Source organism: Lipotes vexillifer, unplaced genomic scaffold (assembly GCF_000442215.2).
Source record: "Lipotes vexillifer unplaced genomic scaffold, Lipotes_vexillifer_v1.1 scaffold611, whole genome shotgun sequence".
Taxonomy (NCBI): domain Eukaryota; kingdom Metazoa; phylum Chordata; class Mammalia; order Artiodactyla; family Lipotidae; genus Lipotes; species Lipotes vexillifer.
The window spans coordinates 165,627-181,965 of NW_006785619.1; positions in this window are offsets into that span (position 1 = coordinate 165,627).

Below are 16,339 nucleotides of genomic sequence, written 5' to 3' on the forward strand. Positions count from 1 at the left end.
TACTGGATTTCTCTCGGTTCTTCTAATACCCCTTGCCCCTTCTCACCTCTGGGTCTCTGCACGTGCTGTCCACCCTTCCAAGGGCATCTCTCCCCTCCCCTTTACCTGCATGCCCCATGCCCATCCTTCCAGACCTCAACACAGACATCACCTCCTCCAGGAAGTTTCCCTGACTATCCTGCTCCCACAGTACTCTGTACGGCCCCTTTCATGGCACCAATTACATTTTTGTGATTGATTCTTTAATTGTCCATCTTCTGCAAGACTAAGCCTTAGAGGTCAAGGCCACATTCAATACCCTTCTGTTGAATGAATAAACATAGAAACAAAAGGAAGTTGGTGTTATCTGGAAGAACCATCCCCTTTCCCTCCTGCAATGGTTTCTAACACTAGGTTTTGGGTTTATCTCCATTTTTCCAAAATAATCCATAAATATTCACTTAAAAGCAATGTACTAGGGCAGCTACTATAAGTGAATCCTTGGTAAACATGTATTACTAGAAAGTGGACTTTCTTAAGGCACAAACTCCTATATAGCTGGCTAAACCCAAATGAAAACATTAATAAGGACCCAAAGACCGCAGGAGGCAACAGGACAAGAAGAGGTAAAGGGGAAGGTTCCTGAAGGAGAAAAGAGCGAAGCATCTTGGAAAGGAGAAAGAAATGGGCAGAGGCTGGGTTAGGTGAAGGGCAGAAGAAAGATGCATCTTAGACAACTTAAAAGAAGGTGCAAAAGTATAAGAGGGGGCTTCCCTGGTGGCGCAGTGGTTGGGAGTCCGCCTGCCGATGCGGGGAACGCGGGTTCGTGCCCCGGTCCGGGAAGATCCGTGCGTCCGGAGCCTGTGCTCCACAACGGGAGAGGCCACAACAGTGAGAGGCCCACATACCGCAAAAAAAAAAAAAAAAAAAAAAAAAGTATAAGAGGATAACTCGGGGAAATATTTTCTCAGCTGAAGCAGAAAGGCAGCCAGGAGTCTAGTAATATAGAATGACAGGGAATGGTTAGTGTTTGTATCTCACTAAGAATCAGAAGGCCTGGGCACTGGTTCTGATTCTTTCATGTAATGGAGGCAAATCAGCAAATCACTTAAGCTCCCAGAGCCTCTTTTCCTTACCTACCCAACCCCATCCCACAAGAGTTCATGGATGTAAAAACATTTTGATATCCACAAAGTGCTACAAATTTGCACAGTCATTATGAAGAGACTTGCCTCCCATAGAGCAAGAAAAACACTGTCAAAAGGTGATTTACCAAGACTGTTGGTGTTACTGGGATTTCGAGTGAAAAGTGGCAGCTCAGGAGAAAAGACACAAGATGAAAAAGTAGAATTGTGAGGAGGGCAGGTGAGAGAGAAGGGAGAAAAAAAAGAATGGTGGCCTTGGAGGTAGGGCTGGAAGGGGTGGGGGGAGGGGTGGTCCCTGGGAAGCAGATGCTGGGGCGAGAAAGGGCAGAGCCTGGAAGCAGGAGGAGGCTGGAAGGGGGAGATGTCAAGCCCATTCAGGCTGGCAGACACCAAGCTCACGGAGGAGGACAACAATAATCACGGGCTGGATAATAATAAGGCTTCTCACTGCTGGTTTTCCACTGCAGCACAAACAAACCATTATACCTCATGGCCAACAGCCTCCTGCGGGAGCCAGGTGTCCCCAAATGCGAGGCAGGAGGCTGGAGAGGCTTCATGACCGAGAAAGCCTGTGACTTGTCTAACCCCTGTGTGGCTTCTATCTAATTCCAGATGGGCGACCAACCAGATCCCATGAGAGAGGACTTAGGAAGGAAGGCTCTGACAGGGGACTGTGAAAAGACACCTTGGAAGGAAGGGTGGAGGGAGCAAAGCTGAGTCAGTGGGGAGAAGAGCAGGTGGAGGGTGGGGCCCATGGGGAGGGGGAGGAAGGACTAGTCATCTGCATCACAGACTTAGAAACGGTTACTCTCCAAAGGGTGGAGGCCAGCCACTCTCCGGCCCCACCATGGGTCAACTCAGAATAAATTACAGCCCAAAGGATATAGGTGAGACAGAAGGAGGAATTTCCTGACCAGCAGGACGGAGCAAACATGCTCACCCAACTTTTCACCAGGCCCGTCTCGCCTCTTTTTTTCTAAGAAACCTTCCCTGGCTGCATTCATGCCAACTTTAGGGCCCCGTGACCAGTTCATGCATTCATTCAACAAACATCAAGTGCCTGACAGATACTAGAATGTGGCAATGAACAAAACAGAGATGGACCCCTCCTTCGTGGAGCTTACAGGAAGCAGACATTAAAGACGCAATTACACAACTACATAAACTCAACTGTGATAGGCTATAAGAAAAAGTACAGGGCACTATTAGAAAGATTAAAGGGAGGTCATGATAGGGGTTGGGGTGTGGGGGGGCAGTAAAGGGCTGCTGGGGAAGTGCTATTTATTCTGAGACCAAAAAGACAAGTCGGAGTTAACCGAGCAAAGGTCAGGGGTGGGGAAGGCCCAAGGTCCTGAAGCAGAAAGAGCCTTTAGTCTCCAGGCAAGGCCAGTGAGGATCCTAGTGGCTAGGCGCCCAGCCTGAATCTGTGCCTTTCCATAAAGCACTTTACACATTTTTGTGCGAAAGTCCTGTCTCTCACATCTGAGCAAAGCCATGTATCCCCGTCAGAATGTCCCGAAGGGTGAGGTGCAGGTTTCCCCATTCTGGCTGACTGCTTCCTCTGGGTGGGCCCAGAGCTTCTACACAAAAGGGCATGCAGGGCCAGAGGCACTGCTCAGCCACTGCTGGAATTCCTGACTCAGGGGGCAGGACAAACAGGAGTTTCAAGTTCAGATATTAGATTTTGAAGTTGCTCTTTCTTCCAATGAAGCTGGAAGATGGTAGAAAACTCTAGGGTAGGGAAGGGGAAGCCAGGCCCACACCTGGGGACTTAGTGACTCACCCACCCACAGCCGCTAAGATTGCACTCAATACACTGGGTGGTTTTCTCTTTCCCAAATGAAATGTGAAGGAGGAGAGGAATGTTACCAGAACCTTTCTGGGCACTTTCACAAGAGAAATCACGTGGCTACCACCTATCTAATGAGCAGTTACCAAGCTAAGCACTTTACTTACACTTTTATTTAACCCTGAAACAGCCCTGTTAGGTGGGTCCTGTTACCCTCATTTGACGAATGGCGAAAATGAGGCATGGGGGTAGTTATGACCTTGCCAGGGGTCACACAGTAGGTGACAGATCTGGGATTAGGATTCACATCTGTCTCCAGTGTCTATGCTTTTGGGGGTGAGTGATGATGGGGAAGGCCTCACTATACCAGGTCCCTCCCTATCTTCAAAGACCAAGTAAAAATGCCCTCTTTCCAGGTCAGTCCTCACTTGGTCTGCCTGCTCTTCCCTCGGCACTAACAGACTCAGGAAAGTCTAAGGAGTGCACGCACATATACTGAAGTTCATACTTCAAGTGGTCCTTCAGACCTTTTTCTGAACCTTCCCTTTATTTTGTGTTCTTCCTGGATGCCCAGTCCCACGTCCACACCCCAACTTCGCCCCACCCTGAGCTCTCTCCACAGTAGGTGCTTGTGTTTCCCAGACCAGCTGGGAGACACCACGCTCAGTTATCCCACCCTGACTGACCCCTCCCCCAGTATTGTTCCTCTCAACTCTGCCTTTGCCCAACTTCACACACATAAGTGCACATTTCCTTACATATACTACACTGCAAAGCACACATCTGATCCATTCATGTGTTTAAGTCAAGAGAGAACAAACAGGCCACCCCCCACACAGTAGGCAGGCAAAGATATTTAGGAAGGAAGAGAGGAAAGAAAGGAGGAGGGGACTCTTGGATCTGGGGGAGCTTAAGGATTATCTGGTCCAGTAGTTCTCAAAGGCAATCTGCATCAGATCACCTGGGAAAACACACATACCAGGGCCCCGCCCTGGATGGACTAAATCACCTCCGGAGGGCAGGGCCTGGGTTAAAAAAAGGCTACCCAGGTGATTCTGACTGAGCCTCTGATTAAGAGCCACTGTTCTCATCCCCTTGTTTTGCAAGTAAGGAAACCAAGTCCCAGAGAGATGACATGCATCCTGTAAACTAGAGGGAACTGAAACAGGAACCATGTGTCCCAGCTCCTAATTCCACACTGGCTCTATGCATCACGTTGCCTCAACTCCAACAGCCCCTGTGTCAGCAGGCCTCCATCAGGGAGCTCTCTGGAGACGTCAATATCACCCTGAGCAGGTTACAAGGCCAGGGCAGGGGATCTGGGCAGCAGCAGGGGCATTAATCATTGACTTGTGAAACACACCTCATCTGCACGGAATGCACCTTGGACTCCAGGCTGACCAAACACACACGAGCCCTTCGTTTCTGGTGGGGCCTGGACACTGCCGCAGAGCAGTATGAGTATTGGAAGTCAGATGTAACTAGCTCTGGGACCCTGGCCTGCTGCTGGCACCTTTAGAAATGTAAGATGGTCTATGGATGCTCTGCTTTAAACACAGGCACTTAAACCACTTTTTGCTTTTATTTATGGTGGTGATGATAACCATGCCCACAGGCAGGCACGATGCCAGACTGCGGGATAACAACTGGGGAAGGCCATGCTTCCATGAGTCAGGGAGTGGGACGTTCCTTCATTCACGCTTTGAGTACCAGGGGTGGGTGAACCAGGCTCAGCCCAAGAAAAACAATCAACCCCAATTCACACCTGGCTCAATCTAAGAAATAAATAGGCTTTAGTGAGAGGGACTGAGGTGAGAAGGGCCACTGGGCAGACCCTGGAAGGTGATGCTGAATACATGTAGCTTCCTCTCAGCTTGTACACAGAAAACAGAAAAGACTATGAGTCCTCAGAACCTGGGATCCGACTCGACGACAAGTGATCTAGGGAAACAGCCCTGAACAGGGGACCCTAAGTTGCCACCCCCAACCTACTGGCTAGAGGCCCCTGTGGCCTGGATCTTGACCTATTAGGCCTCTCTATGACACAGGGCTCTCCTGCCCTCCTCTCTTCCTGGGTGACTCGAGTGCCAAGCGTGTCTCTCCTTCCTTTTTCCTTCTTTCCCCATGAAGTCTGATGAGAAACTATAAATCGTGTGGACAAAGTGAGGAGGCCGGACAGGCCACTGAATTGGTCACCTCTATTCTAAGAAATCCAACTCAATTCTAGGTCATGCTTTGGGTCTGTCCAGGGGTGCGGACACCACAGAGGGATACAGCCTGACCCGGCTCCAAACTGTGCAGGCCTGGAGGCCCAGGAGGGTGACATCAAAGGGGCCTCAAAGGCTGCCCATGATTTCCCCAAGACATCTTTAGCAGCTAACCACCCCTTCCTCCTGTAAGAATCTAGGCCTTTTCTGTGGCCCATCATTCCACAGGAAAGAAGCTCCTGAGCTCATACTGCCTGATATTAAAAACCTACCCTCCCTTTACTTGATGTCACCCATATATGAGCTTTCAGTTACTAATGATACATGAATACGTGATGTTGAATAAAGCCTCCAGCCAAAGTTGCACCGCTGGCCACCCCTCGGGGAAGGTGGAACACAGGAAGGACAGAGATACTCTACCGGGTCCAAGGTACTCATCTAAGGATGGTTTTCTTCTACTTCCAGGGAGACGCCCAGTTAACACATGAACCCCTCACACACAAACACATAAATGTTGTTACCTTTTATTATCTTCATGCCCTACATGGTCTTCTTTCCACCTTCCTATAGCAGCTGCCCACCAGACCCCCAGCGTGAGAAGTAAGAGCTGAGAACAAGCAAGATGATGAATATAAGTACAAGAGAACCAGAAGGCAAATGATAGCTGGGAGATGGCAAAAGGAGCTGAATATGGAAGAGAAACCCTCAACTTCTCTTTCTGCTGCCTAATTCTTTTGTGATGCCATGTAGCCATCTCATTTACAATCCCTCTCAGAGATGACAGCCTTGCACTGGAACCAGGAGGGAGGGGGGTGTCCTGAGTTGACTGATGACACATGGACTTCTGAAACAGGCCACCTCACCTGACTCAACAAACAGTAAGCAACTGCTATGTCAGCCCTCTGCTCAGCTCTGCACACACAGAAAGGGAGGAGACACAGAATGGTGGTTGCCAGGGGCTGGGGGAGGGGAATGGGGAGTTCATGTTTAATGGGGACAGAATTTCAGTTGGGGAAGATGAAAAAGTTCTGGAGAGGGATGGCGGTGATGTTTGCACAACAATGCGAATGTACTTAATGCCACTGAAGTGTAAAATGGCTTAAATGGGGGCTTAAAAATGGCTAAAATGGGGGCTTCCCTGGTGGCGCAGTGGTTAAGAATCCACCTGCCAATGCAGCGGACACAGGTTCGAGCCCTGGTCCGGGAAGATCCCACATACCGCGGAGCAACTAAGCCCATGCGCCACAACTACTAAGCCCACAGTGCCACAACTACTGAAGCCCACGTGCCTAGAGCCCGTGCTCTGCAACAAGGGAAGCCACCACAATGAGAAGCCTGCGCACCGCAACAGAGTAGCCCCTGCTCGCCGCAACTAGAGAAAGCCCGCCCACAGCAACGAAGACCCAACACAGCCAAAAAAAAAGGCTAAAATGGTAAATTTTATGTTATGTATATTTAACTACAATTTAAAAAAAATTTTTTTAAGGTGGGAGGGATGAGATAGTCTTCCTCTCCTCCCTCTGAAGAACAGGCCTTCGGAATCATTAACTCTTTCCTCCAGAATAAATCTAAATTCTTGTGCATGCTTTCCCCTCCTATCATCAGAGTACTGTGCTCGGCAGCCTGACATCTAGAAATCTCTACCAGTTCTGGGCACAGGCCCCATGGAGCTTTGTGTTCCCAGCAGGTGCCCACCAACGCCAACCCACCAGCAGTTCACAAAGGCTCAGGCTAAAGTCATTTACTTAAAAAAAAAAAAAAAAAAAAAAAAAAAAAAAAAAAAAAGTTTTTTAAAGTCACTTAATCCATCAATCAAGTCACTCCCTCTTCTCAAAAAATGCACCCATGTGATTAAAACCTGTCCTCTACCAAGATGCAGATCTAGACCATGTGCTCTTGCAGGTGGTAACCACTTCCCATACAGGCTGCCTCCAATCCATGAAACAGGCCATGTTCCTAAGTCTCCTGATACCTCACCACAGAAACTTTACGGACAGTGTTATATTATCCCAAGTGAGCCCACAAAGCCTGTTTCCCACAGGCCACACATTCATGATTAAAGCCAGTTGAACACAATACTGCTCCAGGTACATAGTCCAGAATGTCAGCTGCAGGGTGCCCTCCCCTCAACACACACCCACAGACACAGACACCTGCCACCTGGGCGCAGGCCTCCACCAGCACAGGGGCACACAGGCTCAGGTTCTGGGTTGAGTCTGAACCCGAGTCTTTTTTTTCTTTTTTTCTTTTTTTACTTTTTTTGGGCATGCCACTCTGTATGTGGGATCTTAGTTCTCCGACCAGGGATCGAACCCTGGATCGAACCCTGCATTGGAAGCGTGGAGTCTTAACCACTGGACCACCAGGGAAGTCCCTGAACCCGAGTCTAAATCTGAAATCTGCCGCTTACTGGCTGTCCAACCTTAGGCACGTTATTTAACTTCCAAGTTCTGTAAGCCTTGGTCTTGTCACCTTGAAAATGAATAAAATATCCCACTTCAAAGGGTTATTGTGAGGGATAATGAGATTACATAAGGAGGGAACATACTGCATAGTAAGTATTCATTATTATTCCTATTCCACCCCAGAACCCCTTCTGAAATGAATCCACATTAAAATACAAATGACTTGTATCAGAGCAATTTTTGTTCTGAACCGAAGAGAGAGAGAAAAAGAGGGCTTCCTAGAGGTCTGGAGGGATAAAGGAACCGGCAAACTTCTGAACCACAGGCTGCCTGTCCCCGCCAACCCTGCTTTGTGGGGTTGAAGGCAGTTTCCACGGTGAAGAAGGACCCTGTGAAGGTTAGAGGGACTTTCTCCAACTTCACCGAACCTTAGCTAGACCAGACCAAGAGCCCATCCAGTCCTGCCCTCCTAAGTTGGATTCAGATAGTGAGAAGTGATGGTGGCTCTGCTGCACAGCTGCATCAGTGCATCCCCACCAGCCACTCTACCCCCAGCCACTCACCCACCCCCAAAGCTCTGCTCTTCTCCAAAGGATACTAGGCAAGTGGTCTTCCCTCTAGTTACTCCCTGCAATTTGAGCAACGACACTCACTCAGCACACCTCTGTCTTCAAGGGGCCAATCGCAGGATGCAAAGACACGAGAGAAGAGATAGCTACGCCAACCTCCACTCTCACACTGTGACCACACACCTACCTCTGCCTCCCCTCCCGCTGCTCAGGCTTTTGGGTGCCCCTGCCCAGTTGTTTTGTTTTGTTTTAATTGAAGTATAGATGATTTACAACATGATATCAATTTCTGGTGTTCGGTACAGTGATCCAATTATATACATATATATTTTTCAGATTATTTTCTGTTATGGGTTATTACAAGATATTGGATCTGTCTGAATCTTTTCTTGAAGACTCTTTGGTGAACATGCAGAACTGAAGACCAAGTACGACCTGCTTTCAACCACTTTCTTACAAATGTGCCTTGAAAGAGAGAGTGGGTAGGTGGTGAAGAGAGAACGTGAAAATCTTCCTTGCAGTCTGGCTCTGGAGCCTCTGCCCAGGTTACCTCCAGAGGTGTTCGGGCAGACAAATAAAAGCTGTGAGGAGAGATATGTGCCATGCACACAAGTAATTTACAGCCTACATTCCTCTCTCCACCCAGCAAGAAGGAAAGGAGGGGACTTAGGACCTACTTCTGACTTCATGGAAGAAAACATGTCCAGTCCTTCACCTGACCTTTCCCACATCCATAACAAGTTCACAAGAGGCGTACTGGCAATGTGGGTGGAAAAACAATTCTTCAATGTGCTGTCCAGTCGTGGCAGGGTGGTTAACATCCGTGATCCCCACATACTAAATGCTGTTAGTGCTTCCCAGACAAAGTGACAATGAAACCTCCCTCCCCAACATTTCCAAACACCCCCAGGAGGTCAGTGCCGCCCTAGTTGAGAAGCACTGAGTAAGGACCTGTACTGTTTTGTGTCACACGGTGCCCAGCACATACAAGGCACTCCCGTGGGAAAGTCACAAGAATACTTAGCTCCAGGGACTTCCCTGGAGGTCCAGTGGTTAAGACTCCATGCTTCCACTGCGGGAATCTTAACCCTGGTCAGGGAAGGGTTTGATCCCTGGTCAGGGAACTAAGATCCTGCATGCTGCACAGTGTGGCCAAAAAACTAAAACAAAAAAAAACACAAAAAAACTTAATTCCATATCTCTACCCAGCAAGTAATTACTGAACCCCTACTGTGCGCTCAGCATTTTTGTAGGCACTGTGAACATCAACAGGAAGTATGGATCATGGCTCCTGTATGTAAGGAGGTGACAGGGAACACATGACCATGAAATATTCAAGATGGGTAACATACACTCAAATGCTAAATTACAAGGTCCATGAAAAAGTGGAGAAGGTGACCAGCGAGGGCTGGCTCGGTCAGGGGAGGCTTCGTGGGAAAAGTGGAAGTTGAGGTGGCTTGAAGGAGGTGGAATTTTCTTCACACAGCCCTGCTGACTCTCAATCTGTCCCTGCAAGGACCGCTGTTCATAGAAAACCCCTCAAGCCTGTGGTTTCAGGAGCAATTCAGCAAGCCCAGCCCTTCAGATCCTGTCCTCGGATGATTTCTGGTGGAAGAGGGTGTGAGAAGTTTCCCCTTCTCTCTCAGAAGACCTGCTGCTATCAGGCCTGCTTTCAGGAGGCCCTTCTCATCCTAAAGGCAGAGCAGAGGTGCATTCACTGCCACATGCACTGACTGAGTCAACAGACTCTGAGTGGTTGGGATGCTTCACTTGTCACCCAGCCGGCAGCGTAAGACTCTCCTGCCCTGGGGACACGCACTTGCCTCCTCAGTCAAAGGACTTCTTGCCTGCTCCCTTACCAACCTTCAACCTTCCTCTCAGGCAAAGAGTCTCCACGTCCTCCACTCATCCCTCTCTCCATGGGGTGTGCCACCAAACGCTTCCCACAGCCCACCCCGCCCCCCTGACATTTCAGCTGCTCCTGGAGGCTGGCTCCTCCAAGAGGCCCAAGACTGTGGTTCTCCAGCCCTGTTTCATTTCAAACGTGTAAAATCAGCAACACTCCCCCTACACACCTCACTCATCCTTGACTTGTACCACAATGTTAAACTGAGAGTTACACACACACACACACACACACACAATGTATGTGTGTGTATATACATATATGTCCCACAACCAAAAAAGCTAAGCCAAGGATGGGCCTACTTGTGCTTATTCCTGTGAGACTTACCGACCTTCCAACCCTGGACGCTTGGGCTAGTAACATCGATTCAAATACACATACACACACACACGTGAGGAGATGAAAATGTTAAGTAGCTTGACGGTAGTTATCGTTTCACTATGTCTGTGTCTATCAAAACATGTGGTACACCTTAAATACACACAATTTTTATTAAAGATACAGCATAAAACATCTAGCGGTATACCCTTCTCCCTCATACACCTACTTTGGCCAATCGGCACACCCACGCACCCTCTGCAGAGCAACATGCAAGTCCGCACAGACCCAGTACTCAGAGACACTCCTCCCAATAAATAAAAATGACAGTTATATGCCCTTTCCATATAATACCCTTACCCTTTGAAACAAACTTTTTTTTTTTCCCCTCCCATAGGAAGGCTCAGAAGAAATCCTTTTGGAAATTAAGCCTGGAGTTTCTACTGCATCCTCAGACCCCTGGCCCTTGGTTGCTGACCAAATGCTCCACCCTAAGAATGGTCCTGATCCAAGGTCTCCCAATTCTGGCCGTCGCCAAATTCTACCTGCTGGTTCACCTCTATCTACTCTTTCTGTGGCAATGCTAGCTTGGTTTTTCAACGTGTGATTTGTCTCTCTCTCAATCTACCAACCAAATATTTGTCTTGCAAAAAGTAAAAACAATTATTTTATGGGCTCTCACGGCATGCCAAAGTTTTCTGCTACAGTCCTTATCATGACTTGCAATTTTATGTATATGTAATTATATATATATAATTATTTTATTAATATCTCTCCCCACAACTAGGCTGTAGGAAAACCATGTCTATCTTGTGTGTCACTGTATCCTCTGTGCCTAGTTCTAGCTCTTTCCTCAAGCAGAACAGGAAATCCTACCCACCATTAGCAAGCACATCCTCGGCTGTCTGGCCACTGGGCAATATCTCTAGGGGCTCCTTGGATCACCACAATTCCATCCCTGTCTTCTCTCCTCCCTCTGCCATTCCCTACCCTTATTAAGAACAGAAAGCCTCAAACACCTTTTCAACTACCCTCTGGAGGAGCTTCCCATAGATGGAAGAATCCCAGACTCAAGTCAAGAACTGGTTGGTTAGGAGAAGAGCAGGAAGAACGTGAGAGACGAGAGAATGAACATGCGCTTCTACTAAGTCATGTTCTTGTATCTTCCTACATTCTGTGGGCATTCAAGAAATGCTTTGAGAGTTGACTTGTTAACCTGATCACTTTTTGTTCAATTTCTTCAACCTACTAAAGAAAAAACTGAGGGAGCTGTGGGTGTAAAGTGAGTGCTGGGGGAGGGGAAAAGACTGCATATCAGATTTCAAGATGACTGACCACAGGACAACAGAAAATGAGTATAATTCACAGCAACCAGATTTAACAAAAACTTCCTGACCCTGAGGGTTCTAAGATAATGAGGAAGGCAATAACAGTTAAAAAAAAAAAAAGGGGGGGGGGGGCCTCAGCTTGCAAAGGGATTGCTTAGAGGGATGCTTCCAGAGGTCTGATTAAATAGCTCAGAATAGTATGAGCACACTATTACATACTCCCTGTAGTATCTAGAACCTGATTCTCAATAAAACAGACCAACAATGCTTGGTGACTGACTGATGCAGGAAACGATATTAGTCATAGCTTTCTCTGGTACAACTTTGGACACAGAAAGATTCGTCTGGCAGACTCTCAGATGGCTTCTGGAGATGTTCTGCAGCCCCAGAACTGTTTTATGTTCCTGGATTGAGAGGTCACTGCATTCCTTATTTATAGACCAATGCCAAAGTATAAGCTTGTAAAGAGCGGGTGCACACTTCCTGCTATCTTGTCCCCAGGATGACAAGCAGGGACACTCAACATACCCAAACTGTGTGAGTTACCCCCTTTTAGGCACACAGTTCGGAGTTGAAAGGAATGGAGGCCATATCTGAAATCAGGATTCTACACAGCATAGTCTTAAGTGAGCTCCTAGGATAAGCCTGAGGGGGTGGGCCAGCCCGCTCTCTTGCTGACCTTCTTACTGTTCTCTTAACTGTGAAAACCTCACTTCTTCAAAGACCCTCCCCTCCGTGTGTTACAAAGGGCCATGGCTCTGTCCTAACCCGCAGCATAAAGGGTGGCAACGCCTCTTCCCTCGTTTGGGGGATGGCTGAACACCCAGTTCCAGCAAAGTTCTCCGCAACCTTCCTTCCATCCTCTTGCCAAAGCAGCTTTTCACTTCACTCCAAGTGCCACTAGCTCCGCAAACAGCCCCACTCCCATCTGCGGTTCTCTAGGAAAGAAGTTCCCAGTCAATGCCATTGCTTCTGCTGCAGGAGGTCAGTCTCCCCATCCCCTGCCTGAGGCATCTGTCGTCAACATTTGGACAGCAAGCACATCAGAGTGCAGCAGCTGCTCAGCAGCCTAGAAGTACATGCCCAGAACTGCCAGCTTTCTGAGTGGTGCTGGCTCCACAGCCTCGTGAAGAAAAAAGGAAGGGGAAGCGACTCCTCCAAAGAACAGACACAACAACATAAGATCATTGGAGAAAGAACATCTCTGTCAGCACTACTACCCGGCAACAAGTCCCTCCTGACTGCACGTCGTGGTATTATTTCAATACAGCCACACTGCGCACAGCTCCATGGTTCCAAGGACACTGCAGTCTAAAACCTCCAGCTGGCTGGACAGTAAAGAGAGGCTGCTTGGTTTATGAAGTGGGTCAACCCAAAAGAGCAATGCAAAAGGAGAGAGGTCAGCCCGGGGTCTGCTCCCTCCTTGTCCCGTCCTCTTCCACTGATACGTATCCTTTGTGAGAAGCCAAGAGTTCCAAGTCAGAAGATTCTCCTGGAATATAACCAAGCCTGGACACAGAGAAGGTCTGACAAAAGAGGCCCGCTTTTTCTCTTGGAAGGTCCTAACTTTACTTCAAGGACGTCGCTCCGATGGAGGCTTCCAGAACTCTTATTTACCACAAGGTCTGATTCCAAAAACAATCCAGAAAAGGTATATTCTTAATTATGTGTATACAGATGTCAAGAGAAAGCCTAACAAGCATGACACTTACTGAATGCTTTCTGTAAGCAAGACTGTGCTAAGAGCTTTCACTTGTTATGATACGCGTTTATTCAACGAACAGTTGAGCCCCCACTATGTTCAAAACACTGTTACAGGCACTGGGGATGCAAAAATGAACAGAACAGTCAAAATCCTAACTTGCACTGAACTTATATTTTAGTCGGGGTTGATATATATAAATATATGTCAGCTGGCGATAAACACTATGAAATAAAACAAAGCAGGCTAAGGGATGCTATATAAAAATTTATATGAAAACGAAGCAGGGGAGGAAGTGCTATTTTAGATACACTTGCGCTGGAAGCCTTCTCTGATTGTCATCTGATAACAATTAACAGTAAGGGTGAGGGCTTCCCTGGTGGCGCAGTGGTTAAGAATCCGCCTGCCAATGCAGGGGACACGGGTTCAAGCCCTGGTCCGGGAAGATCCCACATGCCGCGGAGCCACTAAGCCCGTGTGCCACAACTACTGAGCCTGCGTGCCACAACTACTGAAGCCCATGTGCCTAGAGCCTGTGCTCCGCGACAAAGAGAAGCCACCACAATGAGAAGCCCGTGCACTGCAAAGAGCAGCCCCCGCTCGTCACAACTAGAGAAAGCCTGCGCGCTGCAACAAAGACCCATGCAGCCAAAAAAACAAAACAACAACAACAACAAAAAAAACAGTAAGGGCAATCATATAGTCACGATGTGCCAGGAGCTGAACTAAGTACTTAATATGCAGTATTCCACTTAATCCTCAGCAACTCTGAGTTCAGTACCATCACCACTCTATACAGATGGGCAAATGGAGCCTTAGAGAGGTAAGGCTCTTTGCAGACTCTGCAGCAAACTAGGGAAGAAGGCGGAGAAAGGCCAAGGTTACACAGTAAGTGAGAAAGCAGGGACTTGAACTCAGGAACACAACCCCATGCTACTGGGCTGGTGGATAAACAGAGCCTCAGAGAGGTCAAGCGTGCCTGTGGTCACAGTGTGGTAGGTCGTCTGCTCCCTCCTTGTCCCGTCCTCTTCCACTGATACGTATCCTTTGTGAGAAGCCAAGAGTTCCAAGTCAGAAGATTCTCCTGGAATATAACCAAGCCTGGACACAGAGAAGGTCTGACAAAAGAGGCCCGCTTTTTCTCTTGGAAGGTCCTAACTTTACTTCAAGGACGTCGCTCCGATGGAGGCTTCCAGAACTCTTATTTACCACAAGGTCTGATTCCAAAAACAATCCAGAAAAGGTATATTCTTAATTATGTGTATACAGATGTCAAGAGAAAGCCTAACAAGCATGACACTTACTGAATGCTTTCTGTAAGCAAGACTGTGCTAAGAGCTTTCACTTGTTATGATACGCGTTTATTCAACGAACAGTTGAGCCCCCACTATGTTCAAAACACTGTTACAGGCACTGGGGATGCAAAAATGAACAGAACAGTCAAAATCCTAACTTGCACTGAACTTATATTTTAGTCGGGGTTGATATATATAAATATATGTCAGCTGGCGATAAACACTATGAAATAAAACAAAGCAGGCTAAGGGATGCTATATAAAAATTTATATGAAAACGAAGCAGGGGAGGAAGTGCTATTTTAGATACACTTGCGCTGGAAGCCTTCTCTGATTGTCATCTGATAACAATTAACAGTAAGGGTGAGGGCTTCCCTGGTGGCGCAGTGGTTAAGAATCCGCCTGCCAATGCAGGGGACACGGGTTCAAGCCCTGGTCCGGGAAGATCCCACATGCCGCGGAGCCACTAAGCCCGTGTGCCACAACTACTGAGCCTGCGTGCCACAACTACTGAAGCCCATGTGCCTAGAGCCTGTGCTCCGCGACAAAGAGAAGCCACCACAATGAGAAGCCCGTGCACTGCAAAGAGCAGCCCCCGCTCGTCACAACTAGAGAAAGCCTGCGCGCTGCAACAAAGACCCATGCAGCCAAAAAAACAAAACAACAACAACAACAAAAAAAACAGTAAGGGCAATCATATAGTCACGATGTGCCAGGAGCTGAACTAAGTACTTAATATGCAGTATTCCACTTAATCCTCAGCAACTCTGAGTTCAGTACCATCACCACTCTATACAGATGGGCAAATGGAGCCTTAGAGAGGTAAGGCTCTTTGCAGACTCTGCAGCAAACTAGGGAAGAAGGCGGAGAAAGGCCAAGGTTACACAGTAAGTGAGAAAGCAGGGACTTGAACTCAGGAACACAACCCCATGCTACTGGGCTGGTGGATAAACAGAGCCTCAGAGAGGTCAAGCGTGCCTGTGGTCACAGTGTGGTAGGTCCACCCGCCTCTCCACACATGGCTAAGAGATTGTGCAATTCAATCTTCCCTAATATCAGACTATTACTCTCATCACCAGCTGGAAACCAAGCCCTATGTTGAAATAAGAGGAGAAACACAACTTGGGCTCTTTGACGCCGCCTAATAAATGCTGAATATGTTCCTCTCCCATCCCCTCCCCAGGCCCCCAACACAAGATGATGTGGTACAGGGAAACACGCTTTTCTGCTAATTCTCCAGCTTGCCATTTCTCACTGGAAAACAGACAGAAACAGAACAAGAGATGACTGAGAGAGCTTCTCAACAGTGCCACAGGGGCTCTCGGAGGTGGGGTGGAGGGGACAGGCTCTGAGCAAAGGCCAGCAGCAAGGAGAAAGCAGGCCTTCTGCAGCCCCATTTCAAAGAAAGCACTCCCTCCAGCCCTGGAGTACTGGCGTGGTAGTGGGGGAAGGGCAATGCTTTCTTAAGCATCATGAGGCAGGAAAGACATACATACTGGGAGCAGGTCACAGGGCTCTCTTGAAGAAGGGAGAGGAGAATAAAGCAGGAGGCGATTGAGGAAAGAGGCTAACATTGCTTCAAGTAGAGAAGTCCAGAAGGGAAATACCAAATCCAAGGTCAGATGGTGTTTGCAGAATTGCTGGAAATCCCAGGTTGAGGGTCCAGGCCAAACTACCAGAAGAGGCTAAAGGGAAA